The 24,948-nt window shown below is 42.6% G+C and overlaps 1 protein-coding gene and 1 long non-coding RNA gene across 5 annotated transcripts in view; one reads left to right on the top strand and one right to left on the bottom strand.

Moving 5' to 3' along the window:
- The window catches only part of LOC138787192 (uncharacterized), an 87,928-nt gene extending 72,850 nt beyond the window's left edge, over positions 1 to 15,078 (bottom strand). Inside the window, exon 1 of the long non-coding RNA XR_011362322.1 lies at positions 14,789 to 15,078. This is a non-coding gene — a long non-coding RNA (uncharacterized lncRNA). The remainder of the gene's footprint in view (positions 1 to 14,788) is intronic.
- Positions 1 to 24,948, top strand: part of PCGF3 (polycomb group ring finger 3) — a 66,587-nt gene that overhangs the window by 19,728 nt on the left and 21,911 nt on the right. Inside the window, exon 1 of one of the 4 annotated variants that reach the window (XM_069964381.1) lies at positions 6,686 to 6,733. The exons of 2 other annotated variants lie outside the window; for them this stretch is intronic. The gene's annotated coding sequence lies outside the window, so the exon portion shown is untranslated. Of the gene's footprint in view, positions 1 to 6,685; positions 6,734 to 14,977; positions 15,084 to 24,948 lie in introns of those variants that run through there. One more of the 4 variants, XM_069964380.1, reaches the window with a different exon arrangement.

Raw genomic sequence — 24,948 nt, 5'->3', positions numbered from 1 at the left:
GTACCCGTCATCTCGTGTTTAGGTTATCAAGATGAAGCGAGCAGCTGGAGTAATAGGATCAGACTGTAGTATGAAGTAAAATGTTTTTTTTGTGTACAGTAAATGGCTAGAGTATGGTAGCATTCTGTAAATGAACTGGGTACCCTAGCATACTTGGGACAGTACTTTATGGGTTGCAACTGCAGTATATGCATTGGGTTCCATGGTATATGGCTTGTAATATAAACACTAGCATGTTATATGTAGCATAGTCTTTTTGCTTTCATTGTGAAATGTTACAAGGCAGATCCCCTGGCATATGGCGTGTAGTGTACAGTAAATTACATGGGTATAGTAGTATCTCGTATATGCAGTAAGTACAGTGGGTGCTGTGGCATATGGCTGGTATAGCTGCAGTACATCACCTGGGCACACTGGTGCATTGGCATGCTACATGTAGTGTCAATGAGCTGTGTGCCCTCATTGTACATGAAATAGTAGGCAGCGTATAATGCACTGGGCACCCTGGCATAAGGCTTGTAGGGTGTAGTATGATATAGCTAGCAGAGAGCAGTAAATGCACTGGTCACCCTGGTATATAGTTGTAATTGAACTGGGCACAGTAGCGTATGGCTGATTGTCATAATCTCCTGGCCATTAGTGGCATTAGCTTCCGCTGTGTTCACCATGTTGGACAGGGAGGGTTACGGTCCTGAGGGCCCGTGCACACTGAGCAAAAGAGGCGGAATTTATGAGCGGAGTCCACACGGCGCACGAGAAATCCCATTGAAGCAATAGGACAGACAGAATTTTAAGTGGACCCTGCTCATAAATTGACAAAAAGGTCTATAAATTTCTTTCAAGTATTTGAGGTATCTTTTATGAAGTCACAATGTTCAGCTATTAAACATTTTTAGGTCATATCGTGCATTGTGATCTTTCAACATGTTCTCAAATCGTCGTTGGTCGTTCGCTAAAAATTAGCAGATCGCTTCATGTAAACAGTCTTTCAAAGATGCACCCTATGTGTAAGATTGGCTTAAGCAATCTTAAAAACGATTGCAATAACCATTTTTCTTATGATTTTTCTAACAATTTATTTGTCTAAATGCTGATCGTTATAAAACCCAAATCATTGCTTCAAAATTGTTAAACAATTGATTGGGCAAATTATCGCTCCGTGTTAGTGGACCATAACGTCATTTTACTTTTATTATTATCAGCGCCCCCTGTTTAAATAGGGTAGATGTGCTGTTAACAAATGATCATTTATAGGCCCCAAATCAAAGCGATCAGCTGATGAACAGGCTCTTTTTAGGGTGGCTTCTTACTGATGAATGCATGCAGCCTAAACCATGCCCCCATGCATTCATCTTGGCTGTGTGAGGTTGCTCATAATCCTGGCAACATCACTTTCTGGCTTTGTGATCAGTAACTGCAATTAAAAGCCTGAATGTGTAAACACAGAGCAATAATCAGGCTGTTTGGCCCATATTTCCCCACGTAAATGGGCCTCAAACGCAGACCTGACAGCAGGATTTTGGTGTATAAACTAAGACCATGGCTGTATGGGGTTTCATAACTGACACTTTGGCTCTTAGGACCCTATAACACGGGACGATTATCGTGCGAAAAATCGTTATATCGTTCAAATTTAAACAATAATTGTTCTGTGTAATTGCAGGCAACGATCAAAAAATCGTTATATCGTTGATTTAGAGCTGAACCTAAAATTATCGTTAACCATTCACTAATCGTTCGCTGTAATTCCACATTCGTTCTGCATTTTTTCACTAATCGTTCAGTGTAATTGCACATTGTTCATTGTTTTGCTGGGATCAGAAGGAGTAAACGATCGTAATAATGATCGTAGTAACAATCGTATCTAATGACCATCGTTCTGTGTAATATGGTGAACGATTTCAGGTTAACGATAAACAATCACGTTTGCGATCGTTAATCGTTAAAAATCGCTCTGTGTAATAGGACCCTTAGGGTGGGTTTACACAGACAGATTTATCTGACAGATTTTTTAAACCAAAGCCAGGAATGGATTTTAAAAGAGGAGAAATCCCAGGCTTTCCTTTATAACCGGTTTCTGTTTATAGTCTGTTCCTGGCTTTGGCTTCAAAGATCTGTCAGATAAATCTCTCTGTGTAAACGCACCGTTACAAAAGCCCACCACTTTGCAAATCAGGGTTAAAAAAGGGTTATCTTTTAGATTTTTTTTAAGGTGCACTTACAGACTTGTTCTGCTGAACCAGGGGTCTCAAACTTGCGGCCCGCGGGCCAACTGCGGCCCTCGGGACACTAGTTTGCGGCCCCCACCTCACCCAGTGTCCCGCATTATATGTGGCCCGACCCAGTGACGTCGCTAGGCATTAAGATTCGGGGCCAGTGCCCCAGACAGGAAAAGTCACTGCCCCGAATCTTTTGCCTACCGACGTCAAACTACAGGAGACATCCCCCCCCGCCCCGGCACTCACTGCGTCAGCAATGCCCTCTCTCCCCCTCTCTACCCTGAGGCCGGAGCTGGTGAGTATTCTATTGTAACCCAGGGGATGGCGGCCGGGGGTGGGAAGGCTGGGGGGTTGGCAGTGTGTGTGTGTGTGGGGGGGGATCGTGGCCAGGTGGGGTAGTGTGTGTAGGGGGGAAGTAAGGTGAGATAGTGTGTGTAGGGGGGTCACGTGGGGTAGTGTGTGGGGGGGTCAGGTGGGATAGTGTGGGCACTATATGGGGGATTGGCTACTATGTGGGGCACTATATGGGGGCATTGGCTACTATGTGGGCACTATATGGGGGCATTGGATACTATGTGGGCACTATATGAGGGCATTGGTTACTATGTGGGCACTATATGGGGGCATTGGATACTATGTGGGCACTATATGGGGGCATTGGATACTATATGGGGCATATATGGGTGCATTGGCTACTATGTGGGCACTATATGGGCGCATTGGCTACTATGTGGGCACTATATGGGGGCATTGGATATTATGTGGGCACTATATGGGGGATTGGATACTTTGTGGGCACTATATGGGGGCATTTGATATTATGTGGGCACTATATAGGGGCATTGGATACTATATGGTGCACTGTATGGGGGATTGGCTACTATGTGGGGCACTATATGGGGGCATTGGCTACTATGTGGGGAACTATATGGGGGCATTGGCTACTATGTGGGGCACTATATGGGGGCATTGCTACTATGTGGGGCACTATATGGGGGCATTGGCTACTATGTGGGGCACTATATGGGGGGATTGGCTACTATGTGGGGCACTATATGGGGGCATTGGCTACTATGTGGGGCACTATATGGGGGGATTGGATACTATGTGGGGCACTATATGGGGGGATTGGATACTATGTGGGGCACTATATGGGGGGATTGGATACTATATAGAGTACTATAATTGGGATTGGATACTATATGGGGTACTATTCAGTCAGCAGCATGTGGTGACTGTAGAGGAGTGGCTATGGAGGGTTGCTATCTTGTTTTTCTTGTGGAAACCCTGATGCGGCCCAGCCTCACCCAGACTCCACATCCAGCGGCCCCCGGGTAAATTGAGTTTGAGACCCCTGCGCTGAACTAATATTCCATGATTAGGCTATTTTCACAGTGTCTTGTAGTATTGTAGCAAAGAAAGAGCTTCCAGCATGTAGATGAAGAAAGTGCAAGCTTATTGCATAATTCCCAAATAAAGTGCTGCATTTCGTCCCTTTATGCTTAACCTCTTAACGACGCATGACGGGTATACCCGTCATGCGGCCGTTAAGAGTAAACAGAGAGGGCTCCCGGCGTGAGCCCTCTCTGCAGCGCGCGGTCCCCGGTTGCTAAGTGCAGCCAGGGACCGCGGGTATTCAAAGCTGACAGCTGCATTTGAATAGCAGCTGTGCCCCCTCTCCCTGGTGTCCAGTGGGGGATTTCCCCCCCGCGATGCGATCGCGGAGGGGAGATCCGTTCTAATGAGCCGGCCGGGGCTCAGCGCCTGAATGACGCTGATCCCGGCTCGGCAATCTATTCAGATGGTCTGCAGCAGACCATTATAATAGAGCACCGATCTGATGGATCATTGCTCTATTATATACACAGGATTGATCTCAATGGGAGATCAGTTCTGTGTATATAGAAGTCCCCCAGGAGGCTTCATATTACTGTAAGGGAAAGTTAAAAAAATGTTTTTATTAATAAAAAATCCCCTCCACTAATAAAAGTCTGAATCACCCCCCTTTTCCCATTTTACAAATAAAAATAAATAAATAAATAAACATGTTTTTTATCACCGCGTGCGTAATTGCCCGAACTATTAATTAATCACATTCCTGATCTTGCACGGTAAACGGTGTAAGCGCAAAAAAATCCCAAAGTGCAAAATTGTGCATTTTTGGTCGCATCAAATCCAGAAAAAATGTAATATAAAGCGATCAAAAAGTCGCATATGCGCAATCAAGGTACCGATAGAAAGAACACCTCATGGCGCAAAAAATGACACCTGACACAGCCCCATAGACCAAAGGATAAAAGCGCTATAAGCCTGGGAGTAGAGCGATTTTAAGGAACGTATATTTGTTAACAATGGTTTAAATTTTTTACAGACCATCAGATACAATAAAAGTTATACATGTTATATATCGTTTTAATCGTAATGACTTGAGGAACATATATAACAACTAAGTTTTTCCATAGGACACACGGCGTAAAAATGAAGCCCCCCCAAAGAAAAATAATTGCGTTTTTTTTTTTTCAATTTCACTGCGCATATAATTTTTTTCTGGTTTCGCAGCATATTTTATGGAAAAATTCAGCCTGTCATTGCGCAGTACAATTAGTGACGCAAAAAATAAGGGCTCATGTGGGTCTGTAGGTGTAAAATGCAAGTGCTATGGCCTTTTAAGCACATGGAGGAAAAAAACGAAAAGGCAAAAACGAACGTTATCACGGTCCTTAAAGGGTTAAAAAAGGCCAACTGCTGATTGAAACCCAGCACTTAATTTTGGTATCTTACGATAAGCTTGCACTTCATTCTGGATGCTGTTTCTTTGCTACAATATTCATATTCAAGGAGTATGTGGTGACAACCCCTGCCATCTTAAAGGGGTTGTCCGGTTTAAATCTTTTTCTTTCCATTCTCTCCCTTTCACCAAGTTATACATTACTCACCTGTGCTTCTAGTACCAGTCCTGGTATTTTTCTGCACTTTTCATCCCTCTCCTGCAGCCCAGGAAGTCATGTAGTTCTAAAATTTTCAATTACTGTTGACACCACTAACTTACAAGGCGCCATTTTGTGCCAATACGCCATAAAGTGACTTCCGGACACTAGGCAGCACTTGCTCCACACGGCTAATCTGCATATGCATTCTGATTGGTTCAATTGTCACATGTTCCTATGTGGCCAATAACAGAGCTCTGCCGGACCTTCATCACATGCACTGTCTCAGCCAATACATTCTCCCCCCCCCCCCCCCCATAGCTGCTGAAAGGCTCCCCAGATATAGCAGAGCTGAATGTGTCACCCCCCCCCCCCCCCCCCCAGATGTAGCATAGCTGAATGTGTTACCCTCTATGTCTAGCAGGGCTGAAGGTGTCACACAGATGTAGAGGAGCATGGGGAAGAAAGCATACCCCCTTGTAACTTGTTCCTGGCCCTCCTCCTCTCCCGACTCCGGAGACAAGGGGCGGGGCAGTCAGATGCTGATGGAGCAGAGAGGGAGAGCAGTGCTTACTATAGGGGAGGACCAGGCTCGGCCCCCACCCCCACTCTGTCCCAGTGCATGCAGTCTAGCAGCAGCTGCGGGATCTATATGTCTGTGTGACTCAATGCTGCAAGCAGCTGCAATAAGTATAGTAGTTGACTGTTAGCAAAGAGCAATATATTAGACAAGGTACACTGCCTTATGCTGCGTTTATCGTTCGAATTTTCACAATAATGATCGCATTTGAGTGATAATCGTTCCGTGTAAACACAGTAAACGATCAACTGACGAGCGAGAAATCGTTCATTTTTAACTTTCAACATGTTCTCAAATCATCGTTCGCTAAAAATTTGCAGATCTCTTTGTGTAAACACTTTCAAAGACTCACCCTATGTGTAAGATGGGCTTAAGTAATCTTAAAAATGACCGCAAGAGCGATTTTTCTTGCAAATTTTCTGACAATTTATTCGCCTAAACGCTGATCGTTATAAAAAACAAATTGTTGCTTAAAATCGATTGGGCGAATTATGGCTCAGTGTAAACGCAGCATTACATAGAGATTGTCTAGTCAGCAGCATCACTGGGCAGGGGGAGGTAACTAGAAGAAATGTGGGAGACATTAGCAGCAGGGGGCCAGCTCTGGCTTGCATAGCATGCTGGTCCATGTAGTCTGAGACAGTGGGTGGGCACATTATCAGAACCAGGAAGTGAAGAGAAGATGCCTGGATAAAAAAGACTCCACTGTGGCCTCAAAAAAGAGAGGATTGCAGCGAAACTTGCCAGGGGGACTTGGGTAAGCCATAGCCACTATGCCAGCCTGTTTTTTGTTTTGTTTTTTCATTGGTGTTGAACATCCTCTTTAAATGCTGGGATTATAGGCCCCTCTTATTTTTGTACTTTTTTATACTGTGTCTTGTTGCAGTGTCCATTCGAGCTATACATTTGGGGAAGGGTATCGGTGAGAGAGAAAATACATGAAAATACAAGTTCTTAATCAGAATTAGCATCAAAATCCACACAGCAGATTCTATGCTGAATCCAAGGTGATAAATGCTTTGTGCCCATGTGAACATGCCCTTTGTTGCACCTCAGAGATTGCACAATTCTTCAAATCAACAGTTGCATATTATAATGGTGTAAATGTAGCCCAAGAACTCTAATAATTTTCTTTATAGAGTGGAGTATGTCATATGAAGTCTTGTAGATAAATGCTGAATGGCTTGTTTGTTTAGTACAGTGCACAGCAGATATCTCCTGTTATGGCATATTTGTGAGCTGAACGGTTCTTGAAAGTATAATTGACACAAAAAGAACCTGAAAGGCAAACCGACAGCTAGAAATGTCATCCCAAACTGCTTACGCTGCTACATAGCTATGCAAGCATTGAGCCTATCCATACCTTTATTGTAGTTGACAGAGTGTCAATGCTTTCTATTGTCTCTCTGAAGCGTCATGGAGGCATGGCCAGGACACTTTAAGGCACTTCAGCGCCCTGGCCACGCCTATATGACATTTCAGAGCAACAATAAAAAGTATATTTTGATTGAAGCCTTGGACAACTACAATAAAGGTATCCATTAGTCTGTAAGCTCATGCATGTGAGCTCATGTATTGATAACACTGGTCAACGGCCAAAAAGGTTCCGACATGAAAACAGTTGATCTTAACTAATTTTGGGGTGCTGAAATCGAAAATGATGTTCAAATTTTGAAATTGGCTCTAATTTTCAAGATAGACGTACTTTCTGTATTTCTCACAGCCTGTGATACAATACTGGGAAAAGTTTGCATCATCAGTATTGCATCATCAACTGGTATATTGCATCATCTTAGAATGACCAATATGGAAAAAAGGTATCAGGGTAAGGCTAGGTTCACACTGCATTTTTGAAATCCGTTTTTTTTTTTGCAAAAAATGGATGAAAAAAAAAACATATGCATTTGTGTGCATCCGTTCTTCCATTATAAAAAAAAAAAAAAAAAAACGCGTCAAAACGGATCCGTTTTTTTGACGGACACCAAAGTAGTGTCAGCTACGTTTTTGTGTCCATTTAAAAAACTGATCCCTTTTTTTTTTTTTTTTTACAATGGAAGTTAATGGAAAAATGGAGCAAAATAGATGCACACAAATGCATCCGTTTTTTCCATCCGTTTTTTGCAAAAAACAGATGGAAAAAAACATTTCAAAAACGCAGTGTGAACCTAGCCTCAATGGAACCCATCAATGCTTGCAGATTACTGTTGGACAGTTATCAGAGGCAATCCCATGTATGAATACAAAAGACATGTGTAAATGCACCGAGAAGCCATTGAATAAGGACCTACATTCCAGAGTTCAATAAACATAATTAATTTGTAAAAATTCTTAGATATGTCTGTAAATTGTAGTTGATTTCAGATAGAACTAAGTTTCCTATGAATATATTTCAAAAGTTTATGAACAGTAAACTTGCTTCCTTATGATTGCAGAAGTAATAAATATGTTGGCTATTATACTGTATTCTATACAATTCACAAAACAGTAACATGAGAACTCTTCTATATCATAGAAACTAGAGCCAATTCACATTTTTCCTTGTGATATTTGAATTCAGCACATAAAGATCATTAAGAAATGGCTAATTTTATTTCGGAGCCAAACAACTTTTGAAAATTTGTTGGCCAGTGTAATTATATGTAGATCTCTGTAATGTCTGATTTTTGTCTGTTTGCACCCCCAGAATTGTAAAGTGCTTTGGAATCTGTTGGCGTTATATAAATAGTGTTAGTATAGATAGGCTCACTACTTGGCTATGTAGCCATATAAGCAGGATGCCCTTTCTAGCTGATAGTTTGCCTTGAAGCGGCATTCTAGTTGCCTTCAAGTTGCAGATCAATTGCAGTTTCTTGTCAGGAACAAGTCCCATGTATATTTTATAGTTATGTGAGGGATGTCATTACAAAGTACAATTGGTCACATAGAAAACAAGCCTCCATATGGCTCTGTTGATGAAAAATAAAAGCATTATGGCGCTTAGGAGAGTTGAACAAATCCTAGAATTGCTAGTGATATTCGGCCCGAGTAAAAGGGTTCCTGGAGCAAACAAGGAAAGTGTGGTAGATTTATTTTGAGGGTGACATGATATTCTAACCTTGATTATTTTATAAACAGTTTGTAGAGATGAGCGAATCGGGTTCGAGTCGATCCGAACCTGAACGTTCGGTATTTGATTAGCTGCGGCCGCTGAACTTGGATAAAGCTCTAAGGTTGTCTGGAAAACATGGATACAGCCAATTACTATATCCATGTTTTCCACATAGCCTTAGGGCTTTATCCAACTTCAGCAGCCACCGCTAATCAAATGCCGAAAGTTCGGGTTCGGATCGACTCGAGCATGCTCGAGGTTCGCTCATCTCTAACAGTTTGTATTTGTTTCCATAGAGCAGTAATGTACACTGAATAGTGATGAGCGAATAGTATTCAATAGAATAGTACGCTCTTCGTGCTATTCGATTGCGTTCGAATATTCGAACGATAACGCAGAAAAAATTCGACAGGCTTTAGGAGGGACTGGCTCTAGGAATAGGCAGGACTTAAAAAACAAAAACAAACAAAAAAAAACTCCCTAACAGTGATTGGCTGGCTAAACTACATCACCTCCTGAATAAGGCTGGGTTCACACTATGTATATTTGAGGCTGTATTTGGTCCTCATGTCAGGTCCTCATAGCAACCAAAACCAGGAGTGGATTAAAAACACAGAAAGGCTCTGTTCACACAATGTTGAAATTGAGTGGATGGCTGCCATATAAAAGTAAATATCTGCCATTATTTCAATATAACAGCCGTTGTTTTAAAATAACAGCACACATTTGCCATTACATGACGGCCATCCACTCAATTACAACATTATGTGAACAGATCCTTTCTGTGTTTTCAATCCACTCCTTGTTTTGGTTGCTATACAGCCTCAAACATACAGCCTCAAATATACATAGTGTGAACATAGCCTAAAAAAATAGGGGATTTCAGATTCGTGTCAGTTGCTGGTTGGAGCTAGAGAGGGACAGGCTGTTAACCTAAAAGCTATCTCTCCCTGGTGAAGTTAGGTAGGGAGGGACCCCCAAAAGCCCTTTTTAGGGCTAAAAGCTTAAAAACTGTATATTGTGAAGCTGTTGTGTGAGAGGCAGTGTGTTCAGACATCTACTGAGTGTACACGGCTGTATACTGTGAGTGTGGGATAATACCTGTTATCTTGCTACTACTGATTTGTGCAGTCTGCATCCTGTAAAGGAGTTGATAGCACTTTAATTTTATTATTTTAAAAACCAATTATATATCCGGTATACGGCTGTATACTGTGATTGCAGGATAATACCTGTTATCTTGCTACTACTGATTTGTAGTTATCGTTAATTTTCGTTATTATATATTTTACACTGCACCTGACCTGATACGTACGCGAGTGTGTACTGCTAGACCGAAACGTGCGCTTCTACTTTATGTTCATAATTTGTTCGTGAATCTTCGGCGTACACTTGGGAAAATTGAAAAATGTTCGCTCATCAATAGTGTAAGATGCAGCCAGGCATGCTTCTCCTGGTGTCCCATATGCATTCCAGAGGTGTTGGCATCATTTCCTGAGGTGTCATTGTGCACTTGGTGACCTCCTAGTGGTCGAATATTGATTTCCAGTTCCCAAGTATTTTTCTCCCATAGACTATAATGGGATTTGATAGTCGTTCGAATATACGAATATTTGGAGCTATTTAAATCGAATTTCGAATGTATTTCATTATTCGCTCATCTCTAACACTGAAGTGTCACCAATATAATTCATGCATTTCAGCATGATTTATATAACTTATCTATCTATATGTCTAACTTTATTGCTATAAATTTTTTTTTAGCTTCTTAGAATACTTTTCACAGGTTTAATAATTGAACATCTACTTATGTATATCATGTAACCTGTAACTCATTAGCCCATTAATAGAATAATAGCCTTTAAGCTTATTTTTCTTTTAATGGCCTTTAGTGCTATACATTTTATAGCAATATCTAGCACCCCTGTTTCATAAAACGTCCAGCGTAAGATGATTTAACCTTTTAAGCATAAAAACTATAGATGGTGTTTTAAGTGTGTGTTTTACAATAGCAGTGTGTTAACATTTTTATCTTTTGACTAAAAAACAACAATTTTGGGACCACATAACAACAAAACTGGTATATTGCACAACAGGCAGCTCATCTACAAAAATCAGTAATTAGGAAGTACACTTGTCAATTCTAATGATTCAAAGCAGCATATGCTGTTACCTTCTGGTGATGGATGGAAAGACTGATGCTGGCGTATATATTGCTAAATGCTTATTTGAGTTGCCTTTTACTCGCTTGTCCATATGTAATTAAGGCACCTTGGAGGACCCCCCTTTTATAAAACTGTAACATTTAATGGAACTCGTAAGGCAGCTTTATTGGCTGCTTGGCACTTGTTTTTGCATGACGCAAAAATACGTGCAGCAACAGGGACTTGCCACTCACACAATAAAATGTAGTGAGCAGCAATGCATACAAAACTTTGAGTGCTGATGCTTGGGATAGTGGCTGGTCTGATGAATGTACTGTAGAGCAGTGTAAGCATCAGCATTCACTAAGAATCCCTTGTCATCACTGGGCGGGTGTGAGGGGCAGTTTCCTGCTGCCATTCTTCATGACTCCAGAAACCAGTTGGATCTTTTTAGTAACTGGTAGTAACCCAAAAAATTTGTATGCCTTTTTTGCATTAATTTTTATTTTATCCAATTGTTTAATAGAAATTTGTTTAGCTATTCGTGGTCCATTGGCAAATGGACTCTTGAGATGGGTTACCGATCTTATGAGCAGGACAGATTTTAAAGGGTTTCAGCAGGTTAGAAGAATCTATAGAATGCCCCTTTTGCAAAATGCCCCTTTTAGCATATGAAATAACCTGAAAATATTTTGAAAACTGCACTGGACCCCATGCGCTGTAGGGACATATCAGTAGGTTAGATGCTTCTAACCTGCTAGAGATTTCCTTTTAATTTTCTAGAAGTAAAATGAGTTACAGAAAACAGAAATTTTGAAAACCAGAGTGATTTGACAAAGAAAGTCCTTCAGTTGTTTTTCCATTCTGTCTGTGCATCTCATTCTGTGATCGGTTTTATGATTGTAAATACTATGGTTGGGCCCGCTGTCTACTAGATTTATTTGTTTTTTGGTATGTATATTTCTAAACAAAGCTGACTTGTTTGGTGTCATTGAACATGTAATCTAATAAAATGCTTCCACTGAGAATGAATTACAATACGTATGGCCTTGTGTTTTACACTGATGAAATAGCGTCAATAGCATTTGCATACTGGTTCTCTGTTCTGGCTTTGTACAGAGTCATTGTCTTATCCATAACCGTGATCTGGGTACCTAGTTTGAAGGGCATGTGCCACCTAGATATTCTTTTACTGATTAGAGTCGGATAGTAAAACTTGTTCTTTCATTCTAACCTGTTTCTGTCGTCTTTTTTTTTTTTTTTTTTAATTTCCCTTTTTTTGTAAATCTTTATGGGGACTACCATCTTGCCTGAGCTGTTTTAACAGCGTTTAGGGACATGCTTTACAGCAAGATTCTCTCCCCCTAAGATGAATGTGAAACATTACTGAGCGCGTTCTTATGACCTTTGAAGAGGTCGTGTTGTCTTGTACTGATATCTATTTACTTATGTGTCACATTTCGCTACAATGCTGTACAGGTCACTTTAGAGCAGCCTCCTCTTGTTATCATAGACACAACATGGAGTCTTAGATTAACCCTAGTGGTGACAATGAAAACTGCAATATTTCAGGATAATTTTACATTGCCTTTAGGTTGCCTTGGGTACCCTGGTTGAAATGCTGTCTTTATTTTTTTTTGCTGTCATCCACCCAGATTTAGCCTAATTTACATCCCCTTAAAGGGGTTGGCCACTTTATAGTAAAATTGCTCAGTGTACAGTATTAGTAAGTGTACTCACTGTATATACTGACAGCAGCTTCCTGTGTACCTCATAGAGCTAAAATCACACTCCCCTCTTCCAGGCTGGGCTGTCCAGCTCTGTGGTGTTTTGGTCCATAAGATTGCTTACATGGAGGAGCATGTGACCATGCCCCGCCCCCTAGTGTCCACCACTGAGCCTGTATATGTCTATGGAGAACACCGTGGGCAGGGCATGGTCACATGCTCCTCCATGTCAGCCATTTTGTGGACTGAAACAAAACAGAGCAAATTGTCGATAATATGCTGACTGATCATTGCTATGCCAATCCATTCTGATGATTGCATATATAAGTCCCCTATGGAAAGTATAAAAAAAAAACCCTAACATACATATAGAAGATAGCTGTCAATCATTCTGTGACCTAGTGCTGATCTGTTTGTTTTGTTTGTGTTTTTTTTTTTTTTTTTACAGATTCACCAATAGAAGTCAGTGGGATTTGCTATTTTTTGCTAAATATTAGGCATATTAACCCTTTGAGGACCAAGCCCAAAATGACCCAGTGGACCACGCAAATTTTAATTTTTTGTTTTTTTGTCCTCCTCCCCTTCTAAGAGCTCTAGCACTTTCATTTTTCTATCTACAGGGCCATGTAAGGGCTTGTTTTTTTACAGGCGTCTTTCATTCTACCATAACATGTATGATGGAACCTCAAAAATATCATTTATGAAGATATAAATTGGTGAAATTGTAAAAAAAGAATGCAATATGGTAACTTTTGGGGGGTTCCTGTGTCTACGTAAAATATCGCAATAGCGGCATGATACCATTATTCTATAGGTCAGTCCGAACACAACCACATGCAGGTTTACACATATTTTCTAATGTTATATGTTTTTTTTCAATTAATCAATAATAAAATGGGCCTATTGTAACGCTTATAACGGTTTTATTATTTCACCTACAGGGCTGTATGGGGTGGCATTTTTTTTCCGCCATGATCACTAGTTTTATTAATACCATATTTGTGAAGATCAGACTTTTTATAAAAAAATTTTATATAACAAAAAATCGGTAATCCTGGCACTTTTTTCCCTCTTTTCGTCTACGCCATTCTAATAACGATAGTTATATTTTTATAGATCGAAATATTATGCACGCTACAGTATATTATAAGTTTATTTTTAAATGTTTTATTTATATAATGGGAAAGGGGTGTTATTTCAACTTTTATTGGGGGAGGAACTTTGGGGTATTTATAAAGACATTTTTTTATTTATTTATTTTTTTAAACACATTTTAAGTCCCCTTGGGGGACTTTTACATATAATTACTAGATTATACACTGATCATTGCTATGCCATAGGCACTCTGGTAGGCACTCTGCTGATTAAGCCTGCCTGTGGCAGACTTAATCATCAGAGCACCGATCGGACCGCACAGAGGAAGATGAGAGACCTCCAGCGGTCCGTTAAAACAATCAGAACCCCCGCAGTCACACTATGGGGGTCCCGAACGGTAAGTGACAGGGGCAGTCCTGGCGTTTAATGGGTTAATGACACGCTGCAGCCTGTCATTAACAGTGAGGGCCGGGCTGCTTACTGCAGCCATCCCCAACCTGCTATGAAGCCCAGGACGTATTGGTACACCCAGTGTCGTATGGGGACAGTGACCCAGGGCATACCGGTACGTCCTGGGTCGTCTAGGGGTTAATAGAACATTGAGTGGAGGGAAAAAGTGTGGTAGATAAAGGTGCAACTTTTTGAAGAAATTCTAACTAATTAAGATGTGCTTGTAATTAAGCTCCATTCCATTCAATGGAACCAAGTTGCAAAACTCCACCCAAACTGGAGAAAAAAGTTGGTCTGTCTCTGGAAGAAAGTGGCCATATTTTTCTAACGCTGGATAACAGGCCAAACCCAAACTGAACGTCTAGTAATGTGCAAAACTGGCTATTGCAATGGATTTTTTTGCCATTTGGATTTGAGAAAGAGTACCTACATCAATGGGTATGAACTTCTATAAAACAGGAAGGTTGGCCCCAACTTTGTGGGTGAAGCTAGCCGTCGGGACCCCTAAGGAAGCTTGGCAATCATAGTGAAGTCTTTTGGGCTTACTTATCCGCTTACCTAGCCACAGACTTGTAATGCTGTCTTGGTTATCAGGTAGAGAGCAGCCGCCCAGCGTAGGTAGGGTTGTCACTTTAGTCCCTGTTCACCTCAGTCTCTTCTGTGTGCCTTTAGCCAGACATGGCCAAGATAGGGTTGCTTAGAGTCTCATACAGGGTAGCCATAGCAGCAGCTCCCTCACAGAAATCCTTGCTGCCACTCACTAGATCTCCCTCAGGGAATAAACTACTCCCTGATGGGCAGAACACAACTGGAAGGCCTTTACTCTGGCCAGTGATTTGTGAGATCACTTGAGGTACCCAGCTTATTGATTGGTCAGTGGAATATCACCTCATACCACAGTGGCAGTTAGTCAGCTAACCCTTTGTGAACAATGACCTTCAGCTGTGCATACAGTACATACAATACAGTGACATCTAGTGGCATAAAATAAGAAGTTAAGGCAGAAATAGGAAATACAGGTATAAATAGGAAATATAGGCAGAGTGCAGATTCCTCTCACCCAGAGTGTCCTATACAAAGGTACCTTACTACAGGTGGGCAAGAACATAGCAGGGGCCACACCCGCTCTGGGACACTTGGGGTGCATTCAACTTCTCCAGCCACTGAGAGTCAAATGCCAAACATTCAGAAAGTTCGCTCATCACTACATTGCTTGAGTTTTGGATAGAGTCCACATTAAATTGTCACGCTGACATGGGCGTAATGTAGCTGAATAATTACCTATTCTAGATGTAAGATTTTTAAATGTCTTGTGAATAATGGTTGTATTTCCATGGAAACCAGGTGATTTGGAGGATCTTTACAGTTTGCATATTTTTGTGTACGTTACAAGGATAAATAATTAGCTGAACAGGAGAAATTAAGCTTATGTCATCTTTTTTTTCTGTAAATAAATGTTATTGCAACTACATTTTTGAAAAAAAAAAGAAAAAAATGCAGGCTGACATTAAATATGATCTATATGGCGGTACTTTCGGATTTAATAGTGCATAGTGGGATAACAGAGTCCAGACAAGGAATACAGTTCATGGAAACTCTTATATTACTCACCAATTGTTTCAAAAGAACTTGCACGCAAGCCATACCCCTTTCCTGCAAAGCCCTATGCTCTTCACTAAGCCACACCCCGTGTCTAAAATTCAATAAATATTGCACCAGTCATGTATGCCAGTTTTTCCCAGAATATTGGCACATTTTCAGTAGTAAATCTGTCCAACTCAGACCTGCATTGTTCAAAGATTGTTTTTTGCATATTTACCAGTTATTCTTAGGCTACGTTTACACACAGCGATAATTCGCCCAATCGATGGTTTAACAATTTTAACCTCTTAAGGACATATGACGTACCGGTACGTCATATGTCCTCATTAGCACTTCAAAGCGGGGCCGTGTGGCGACCCCGCTTTGAAGCGCCGCGGTCCCGGGTGCCGCGTGTAATCCTGGACCGCCGCTATTAGCGGGCACGGTCTGATCGCCGCGCCCGCTAATTAGCTAATCGGAGTCAAAGTCAAAGTTGACAGCTGCCTCCGATTACCGGAGGCAACCTTTCCCTGGTGTCTAGTGGGGGAGATCTCCGTTACTGATGCCGGCCGGGGTCTCGTCCAAGATGGTGCCGTCCCCGGCTCGGCACTCGTTTACTTCCGGCTGCAGCAGCCGTAAGTAAACGAGTGCCTATCTCATTGATCTCTGCAGCATATCTATGCTGCAGAGATCTCAATGAGAAATCAAAGTATATATACTAGAAGTCCCCCATGGGGGCTTATAGTATAAGTGTAAAAAAAAAAAAAAAAAAAGTGTTGGTTATAGTAAAAAGCCCCCTCCCCCAATAAAAGTCTGAATCCCCCCCCCTTTTCCCAGGTTTTAAATAAAAGTAAACAAAAAAAAAAACATGTTTGGTATCGCCGCGTGCGTAATCGCCCGAACTATTAATTAATCACATTCCTGATCTCGCACGATAAACGGCGTCAGCGCAAAAAAATCAAAGTGCAAAATTGAGCATTTTTGGTCGCATCAAATCCAGAAAAAATGTAATAAAAAGCGATCAAAAAGTCGTATATGCGCAACCCAGATACCGATAGAAAAAACACATCATGGCGCAAAAAATGACACCTGACACAGCCCCATAGACCAAAGGATAAAAGCGCTATAAGCCTGGGAATGGAGCGATTTTAAGGGACGTATATTTGTTAACAATTTTTTGAATTTTTTATAGGCCATCAGATACAATATAAGTTATACATGTTATATATCGTTTTAATCGTAATGAATAGAGGAACATGCATAACAAGTCAGTTTTACCCCAGGGCGAATGGCGTAAAAACACAGTTCCCCCAAATAAAAAAAATGCGTTTTTTTTTTTCAATTTCACCACACTTTGAATTTTTTTCTGGTTTTGTAGTGTACTTAATGCAAAAATTCAGTCTGCCATTGCAAAGTACAATTAGTGACGCAAAAAATAAGGGCTCGTATGGGTTTCAAGGTGGAAAAATGCAAGTGCTATGGCCTTTTAAACACAAGGAGGAAAAACCGAAAACGCAAAAACGAAAATGGGCCCCGTCCTTAAGGGGTTAAAGCAACAATTTGGTTTTTATAATTATCAGCGTTTAGACGAATAAATTGTTTATTGTTATTGTTTTTAAGATCGCTTAAGCCTAAATCGGTGAAAGACTGTTTACACGAAGCGATCTGTGAATTTTCAGCAAACGGCGATTTAAGAACCTGTTGAAAGATCAAAATCAATGATTTCTCACTCGTCGTTTGATCGTTTGCTGTGTTTACACGGTACGATTATTGCCCAAATGCAATCGTTTATGCGAAAATCTGAACAATAATCATTCCGTGTAAACACAGCATTAGTGGTGTTGATGACTGCATCTTGTAATTACTGTATTTGATTTTCTCTACCTCCAAGCCCCTGATAAAGACACTGAAACTGGTGACTGATACGCATAGGGTGAGGCTGTTATGGAAGGGACTAGTTGTAACATTGCCAACATCATAGTTTGTTTAACACTAGCCTGAATGGTTTACTAATGGCTACAGAGTACCTGGAACTGGGCTCAGAAGTAGAGGGCATATTTTATACAAGTGTGGTGAAGCCTAAGGGTGGGTTCATACTGAGGAATTCTCGCGGATAATATCCGCGGAATTCCGCTGTCTGTGACATGTCACTACTTTCGGCGGATAGCGGAATACGCCGGTCCATAGAATGGTGTCTATGGAGCCGGCGGAAAGGCGCGCGGACAGACAGAGGAATTACGCGGATATTATCCACGAGAATTCCTCAGTATGAACCCACCCTAACAGAGGACAGACCAGGGTTGGTGGACTGTGCCCCAGTACTCACTGACATAGAGTAAGGGTACCTGTCCTTCGGAGGCATATTGCTTTGTATTATCTTATATCTATACGCGTGTTGGTTATTTATTTATTTTTTTGTTTATTTGGCAACAGAAAAGACAGTACAGTAAAGGGGTTCAAGCTGAAATGTAAACCAGAATATGGATACAGGTCATTTGGTTAAGTAAACATAATGTGACAGTAAATACGGGTAAGAAACGGCTGTATTTTAAATCTAATAATGTGCTGCAATAATAATGTGCTACATAAAATTTTCAGTGTTTACACTTAAGAGGCGAATGCTCTATTGATACAGCGTCCGCCCATAGTTATGGTGCGCTAACCTTGGTACTGACAAACTGGGGGTTCGTTTTTTGGTCCATCATACAAAAGCAGTGCAGGACCCATATTGTACAAACCTTTAAAGCGGTCTTGGTACATTTCATTAGGATTGGTAATGTATGATTATTGATTGGTATAATGGTGTGTTTAGACAGAGATTTTATCTGATAGATTTTTGAAGCCAAAGCCAGGAACAAACTATGAACAGGGAAAGGAAAGACTGACTCAAATTAATTACTGGTTTTGGCTTCAAAAATCTGTCACATAAATCTCTCTTGTAAACACACTATTAGGGCCAGTTCACATAGCGTAAAACTGGCGAAACTCTGCGTGGCGAAATACCCGCTGTCTATGGGGGGGCTCGTGTGCTTACTCCTTTTTACGCGCCTCTCCGGTTGGAAGAATTGACATGTCAACTCTTCCGAGCGGAGAGGCGTGGAGAGAGGAGTCGCGCAAGCTCTCCCATAGACAGCGGGTATTTCTCCAGTTTTACTTCATGTGAATTGGCGTTTGTATAGGTGGACAGAAAATTACCGTATGTATCTATATAATCACCAACTTAATTTGCATGCAAAAATCGTTTTGGCACATTCCTGCAGTTTCAGGTAGACCTTTTTGATCTATACAGACTCCTCACATCCAGTCCCAATTTTTGTTGCAAACTTAAATTTTCATGCATTTTTTTTATAACACCTTTTATGGCTGATACTTGTACATCCTCGGTTTCAGCATTTTTTTTTTTCCTAGCCCAAAAGCTCTTGTTGCTGTAGATGGTTGTGGTATATCTGATTTGCATTAAACAGGATGTCCACACTATTTATTTTTCTCATTGCAAAAGGAAATCCTTTTGTAATCTGTCCCTTTTAGCTGATTTCTCTAACTTTTCTTCACCTTTGTGCCCCAGGGCATCCATCCTCTGTTGCTGCTCTTTGGATTTGTTTGTTTACATAAAGAACTTCCAGGTCACAGGGGTCAGCAGTGACATCACAGCTCTACAACCCTATAGCTCCACCCCTTCTCTCTGAATCTAGCCCCACCCACTCTTCCATATGCAGGAAATGTCTGTATTACGCACAGTGGCGGATTAATCCTCCCAAACCGCCCACATTATAATCTGCTACTGCCCCCCCCCCCCCCCACGCTGTCCCCAATAAACACTGCCTGCCTCCCCTCCCTGCTGGCCCCAATAAACATAATGTTTGGTCCCTTGCTGCTACCCCCAGTAAGCATTGTCCACCCCACCTCCACTGCCCTCAATAAACATATTGCCACTTGTTTACCCGCTGTTGCCCCCAATAAACATATTGCCACCTGCTTTCCTGCTGTTGCCCCCCCCCCCAAGGTCACAGCAGCACAGAGGATGTCAGGAGAGGAGGGGGCCGATCTTATAGGGGAGGTCACAGGGTCACAGCAGCACAGAGAATATCAAGAGAGGGGATTGCTGATCTTATAGGGGAGGTCCCAGCAGCACAGAGGATGTCAGGAGAGAAGGGTGTTGATCTATAGGAGAGGTCCGAGCAGCACAGAGGATGTCAGGTGAGGAGGGCGCTGATCTTATAGCTGAGGTCGCAGGGTCCCAGCAGCACAGAGGATGTCAGGAGAGGAGGGTGCTGATCTTATAGGGGAAGTCACAGGGTCCCAGCAGCACAGAGGATGTCAGGAAAGGAGGGTGCTGATCTTACAGGGGAGGTCGCAGGGTCCCAGCAGCACAGAGGACGTCAGGAGAGGAGGGTGCTGATCTATAGGGGAAGTCACAGCAGCACAGAGGATGTCAGCTTCCCCCCTTATAGATGGTCCCCCTATTCTCCCCTCATAGATGGTCCCCCTCTACCCCCCCCCCCCCCCCCCCCCCGTGCAGATAACAAACAAAAAACACAACACAACTCACCTGCCATCCGTTCCCCCGTCTAGCCTCTTGGTCTGTCCCTGGCTGATGCGAGGCCGCCGGGGGTGTCCCGTCCTATCCCCGGCAGCACGTGCATATCCCCGGAGCTCTCTGATGCGTGCGCTGCCGGGGATAGGACGGGACACCCCCCGGCAGCCTCGCATCAGCCATGGCAGTGCAGTGGCGGATTATAATGCGTGGCGTGGCATGGGCCGCCCCGGGTGGCCGCCCAAACCGCCCATATTATAATCCGCCACTGATTACGCAGTGTATAAAATACTTTATTTCCCCCACTGTACGTGTGTGTGTGTGTGTGTGTGTGTGTGCTTATATTTCTTGCCTCGCAAAACAAAAAAAAGTGACCAGAATTCCCACGTTCATGCTGCATTTGTTCTTACATTTAGGGTAGAAACCCACTTGCCGGATCCGCAAGTCTCGCTGCGGATCCTGTCCCTATACTTTCAATGGCAGACCAACACGCAGCAGGGATGTACATCCCTGCTGCGAGTTTGCCCGCAGCCCGCCCAGTTAACCTCCGCGCTTGGGGTGGCGGCGATTGGTGCTGCAGGGGGGGGGGGGGGAAGGGGGGGGTTTGTTGCTGGCAGCAATCGGGCGGCAGGGGCTGCAGGGGGGTGTTAAAGGGGCTCCGGGCGGCTGGCTGGAGCATATACTTCCCCTGGTCCCCGCTCCGGCTTGCTGAAGACACCGGGAACCGCCGAAGCAAGCCGGAGTCTGGATCAGGTAAAGCATCAGCTCCAGCGGCCCGGGGGGGGGGGGGGGGGTGTTAACGGGGCGGGCTGCGGACAATAGGTAAAATAGACACACTTATTGGTCAGTCACATATGCCGCAGGTCCACACTATCTGTAACATTGCATGTTGAGTATGGTCTTAAAGGGGTGGTGCGGCGCTCAGATATTATTCACAGAATAACACACATTACAAAGTTATACAACTATGTATTGTATGTTATGTCTGTGAATCGCCCCGTTCCCCGTGTCCCACCACCCCCACCCGTGTACCTGGAAGTGTGGTGCATTATACATTACCTGATCCGTGTCGAGGGACGGACGGCCGAGTCGCTGCCACCCGTCCCCCCTCCGCCGCGTCACAACTGTGCTCAGCCGCGATTGGCTGAGCACAGTTAGGGTACTATTACACCAACAGATCTGACGAAAGATTATCTGCCAAAGATTTGAAGCCAAAGTAAGGAACCGACTATAAACAGAGATCAGGTCATAAAGGAAAGACTGGATTTCTCCTCTTTTCAAATCCACTCCTGGGTTTGGCTTCAAATCTTTGGCAGATAATCTTTCGTCAGATCTGTTGGTGTAATAGTACCCTTATGCTTAGCCAATCGTGGCTGAGCATCGGATGACGCTGCAGAGGGCGGCCGGCATTCGGGACAGTCGGAGCTGTTCGCCGTCCGCCCGAAGAAGACGTCACTCGGTGAAGATCGGAAACTGGTGTCGGCACATGACAGGTGAGTATAGCGCACCACAATTTCGGGTACACGGGTGGGGGTGGTGGGACACCGGGAAGGGGGCCATTCACAGACATAACATACATTACAAAGTTGTATAACTTTGTAATATGTGTTAGTCTGTGAATAATTCTTTACTGCCGCACTACCCCTTTAAGTTACAATGGTCCAGAAAGAAACGGATGTTGAAAATATTGTAACCTGAGGACATTTTGTAAGTTAAGGGATGACTGTACTGTTGTCTGAGGTTATCACAGGTTGGTGAGGTGCAGTAGAACTCCGCCAACAGTGACTTTACGCAAACATCAGGTACAACTGGTAAAAGTCTTTTGTCTGTGGGGTACCTTCAAAATGATCCCGTCATTCTGTAGATCTGGTCTGGAGCAAACCAGAGTAATACAGCAATGATCTGATCGATCATTGCTGTATTAAGTATACTGCAGTTATCTCTATGGGAGATTACTGCAGTAATACTGAAAGTCCTCCAGGGGGACTAAAAGTTACAGTGCACAGTAAAAATCCCCTCCCCTAATAAAATGCAAAATTGAAAATTGGCTCCAAACTTAAGAGGTTAAACGAATCGCGTCATCTTGTAGAGTTCTTGGGATCGGATCCTGCGCAGGCACACTGACGCGAAGCAAGACTAGTTTGATAAAGCCAGTCGTCTCAGTGCGCCTGCGCACGATCCGATCCCAAGAACTCTACAAGATGATGTAGGCAGTGTGCGCCAACATGTTATGCGATGGGGCGGGGTGGCCGCTGACAGGCATGCGAGCCGGAGCTGGGCCAAGAGCGTCAATAAACAGGGCGTGGAAGACTGCCAAAGGAGGCGGACCCGGCCATGTCACTACAGCGGCATCGGAGCTCAAAAACGCTGCATGCGCATTTACATGGAACCCTGTGAAGGCGGGCAGGGGGAGATGACCAGCAACACCACAAAGGCAGCGCTGCACTAGGGCACGAACGCTTCGGCCCTGCCTCTTAGACACGGCAGCCCCGCTATTAAAGTTGGATTTTCTGCCTCATCAAAGCCTAACCTGCTTTACAAAACATACCACCAGAAAGGACTTTGCCTAAGCTACAACAAGGTATAAGTAGTTTGGGGGGGTTCTACAGTGGCTACAGAGTAACTTTAAGGTTTAGTTTGGACAAACCCAAATTTTACTACAAATTTTTGGGAGGATGGTGTTTTTGGTGTGATGAGATGTTTGCTTGCTTTGGTCTCATTTGACCAGAGCACCTTTCTCTGTACATTTGGGGAGACTCACACATACAAGCTCTCTGGAGTGTACAACTTATTGTGGTCGTATAGACAGCTAGCAGTCTGTGCTTGGGAACTCTGCAGCTCCCTCAGGGCTACCTTTTATGCTCTCTGTGCTGCCTCTCTGATTGATGTACTCCTGCCTTCCTTGCCTGGTCTGGTTGGGTTGGTGGCTCTCTTGGCAAGTTTGTTGTAGAACCATGTTCTTTCCTTTAATGATAATGGATTTGATAGTGCTCCTGGGGATTATCAGAGATCTGGATTTTTTTTAACCCAACCCTGACTTGTTTGGTGATCTCCTTGGTCTTCATGGTATTGTTTGGTTAGTGGTGCCTCTTGCTTATATCCATCGTTTAAAACGTTTTTATATATTTCTGCTCTCTTGGAAACCATATGAAACATGTTATGCGCACCTCTCCTCTCTGTGATGTAACAGCTTTGTATGGTAGTAGGCAGAGGGGGAGGGCTGTGATGAAGAGCTGAGGGAAACCATTATATTCTAGAAATATTGGTATATGGAGATGAGCGAACCTCGAGCATGCTCGAGTTCATCCGAACGTTCGGCATTTGATTAGCGGGGGCTGCTGAAGTTGGATAAAGCTCTTAAGGTTGTCTGAAAACATGGATACAGCCAATGACTATATCCATGATTTCCACATAGCCTTAGGGCTTTATCCAACTTCAGCAGCCACCGCTAATCAAATGCCGACCGCTTGGGTTTTGATGAACTCGAGCATGCTCGAGGTTTGCTCATCTCTACTGGTATAGAGAAACTGCTCTATGAGGAAGTAACACCTATACTGCACGATAGTTTCTGGAAAACTCAGTGGGTCAGAATGCTCAATACACCCCTAGATAAATTGAGTGGTGCAGATATCAAAATAGAGGCACTCCAATACCCTGTATAGCCTGTAGCCTTTGTATAACTTTTGTAATGTGTGTTATTTAGTGAATAAAAGTTAAACGCTGCACTAACCCTTTTAATACCTGAGACAAACTATGCCAGATGAAAACATGAGTATGAAAGCAGTAATTCCTTTTAACAACACAGGTCTTAGGCAAAATAAAGGGTTAACATGTTTTCTTTTAATTAGTACTACTTTTAGTATATATGGCTATTAAAGGCTAATGTTAAAATTCTTGTAATATGTTGTGCACTTTGCTTTTACTGCCATCTGGTGGTAAGAACTGTGAACTTTTTCACTTTTTTTAAAATGTATTTATTTATTTATTTAATTTTTTTGTAGCATTTAATGTTATTGCATATTACTCCGTTTATTCTCAATAATGTGTTTAGTTTTTACAGGTATATTTACAGGGGACACTTTTTTTTTTATTACATGATTTTTCATGCTTAGGATTATTCAAAAGTAAACATATCTATTTATTCAAAAAAGTAGAGCATTAAAAAATGTAACAAGACAGACCCTTGTAGGAGCATTGTTAAGATGGTGTAACTTTCATCCTCTTTGCCAGTAGCTTCCCAGCTGGTGAAAGCTGCAGATACTGCTGTGTACTAGTGGTAACAGGGAGGCAAGAGCATTGCCAGAACTTAATGTTCACATATAAAACCCCTACCTGGAAGTTATATAGGGATATTTCCATCTAAACTAATATAGATAAGCTTTTAGGGTTCATCTAGTTAAATAGTTTTGCAAATACATTAATTTACCAAATTTGCCTCCTCCTAATGATATGCTGCTCTTTCCTTCCCATTGTTGACAGCTCGTAGTATAGGTTACAGACCACCACTATGCTCAAAAAGCAGTGGTTGCAACTATGCATAACTATGTTTATTGAGGTGGGAATACCCTTTAATGGTGCGTTCACAGGTACAGGATCCGCAACA

Source organism: Dendropsophus ebraccatus, chromosome 3 (assembly GCF_027789765.1).
Source record: "Dendropsophus ebraccatus isolate aDenEbr1 chromosome 3, aDenEbr1.pat, whole genome shotgun sequence".
Classification (NCBI taxonomy): Eukaryota; Metazoa; Chordata; class Amphibia; order Anura; family Hylidae; genus Dendropsophus; species Dendropsophus ebraccatus.
The sequence above is the reverse complement of the archived record's forward strand: the minus strand, read 5'-3'. Positions and strand labels throughout refer to the sequence as shown.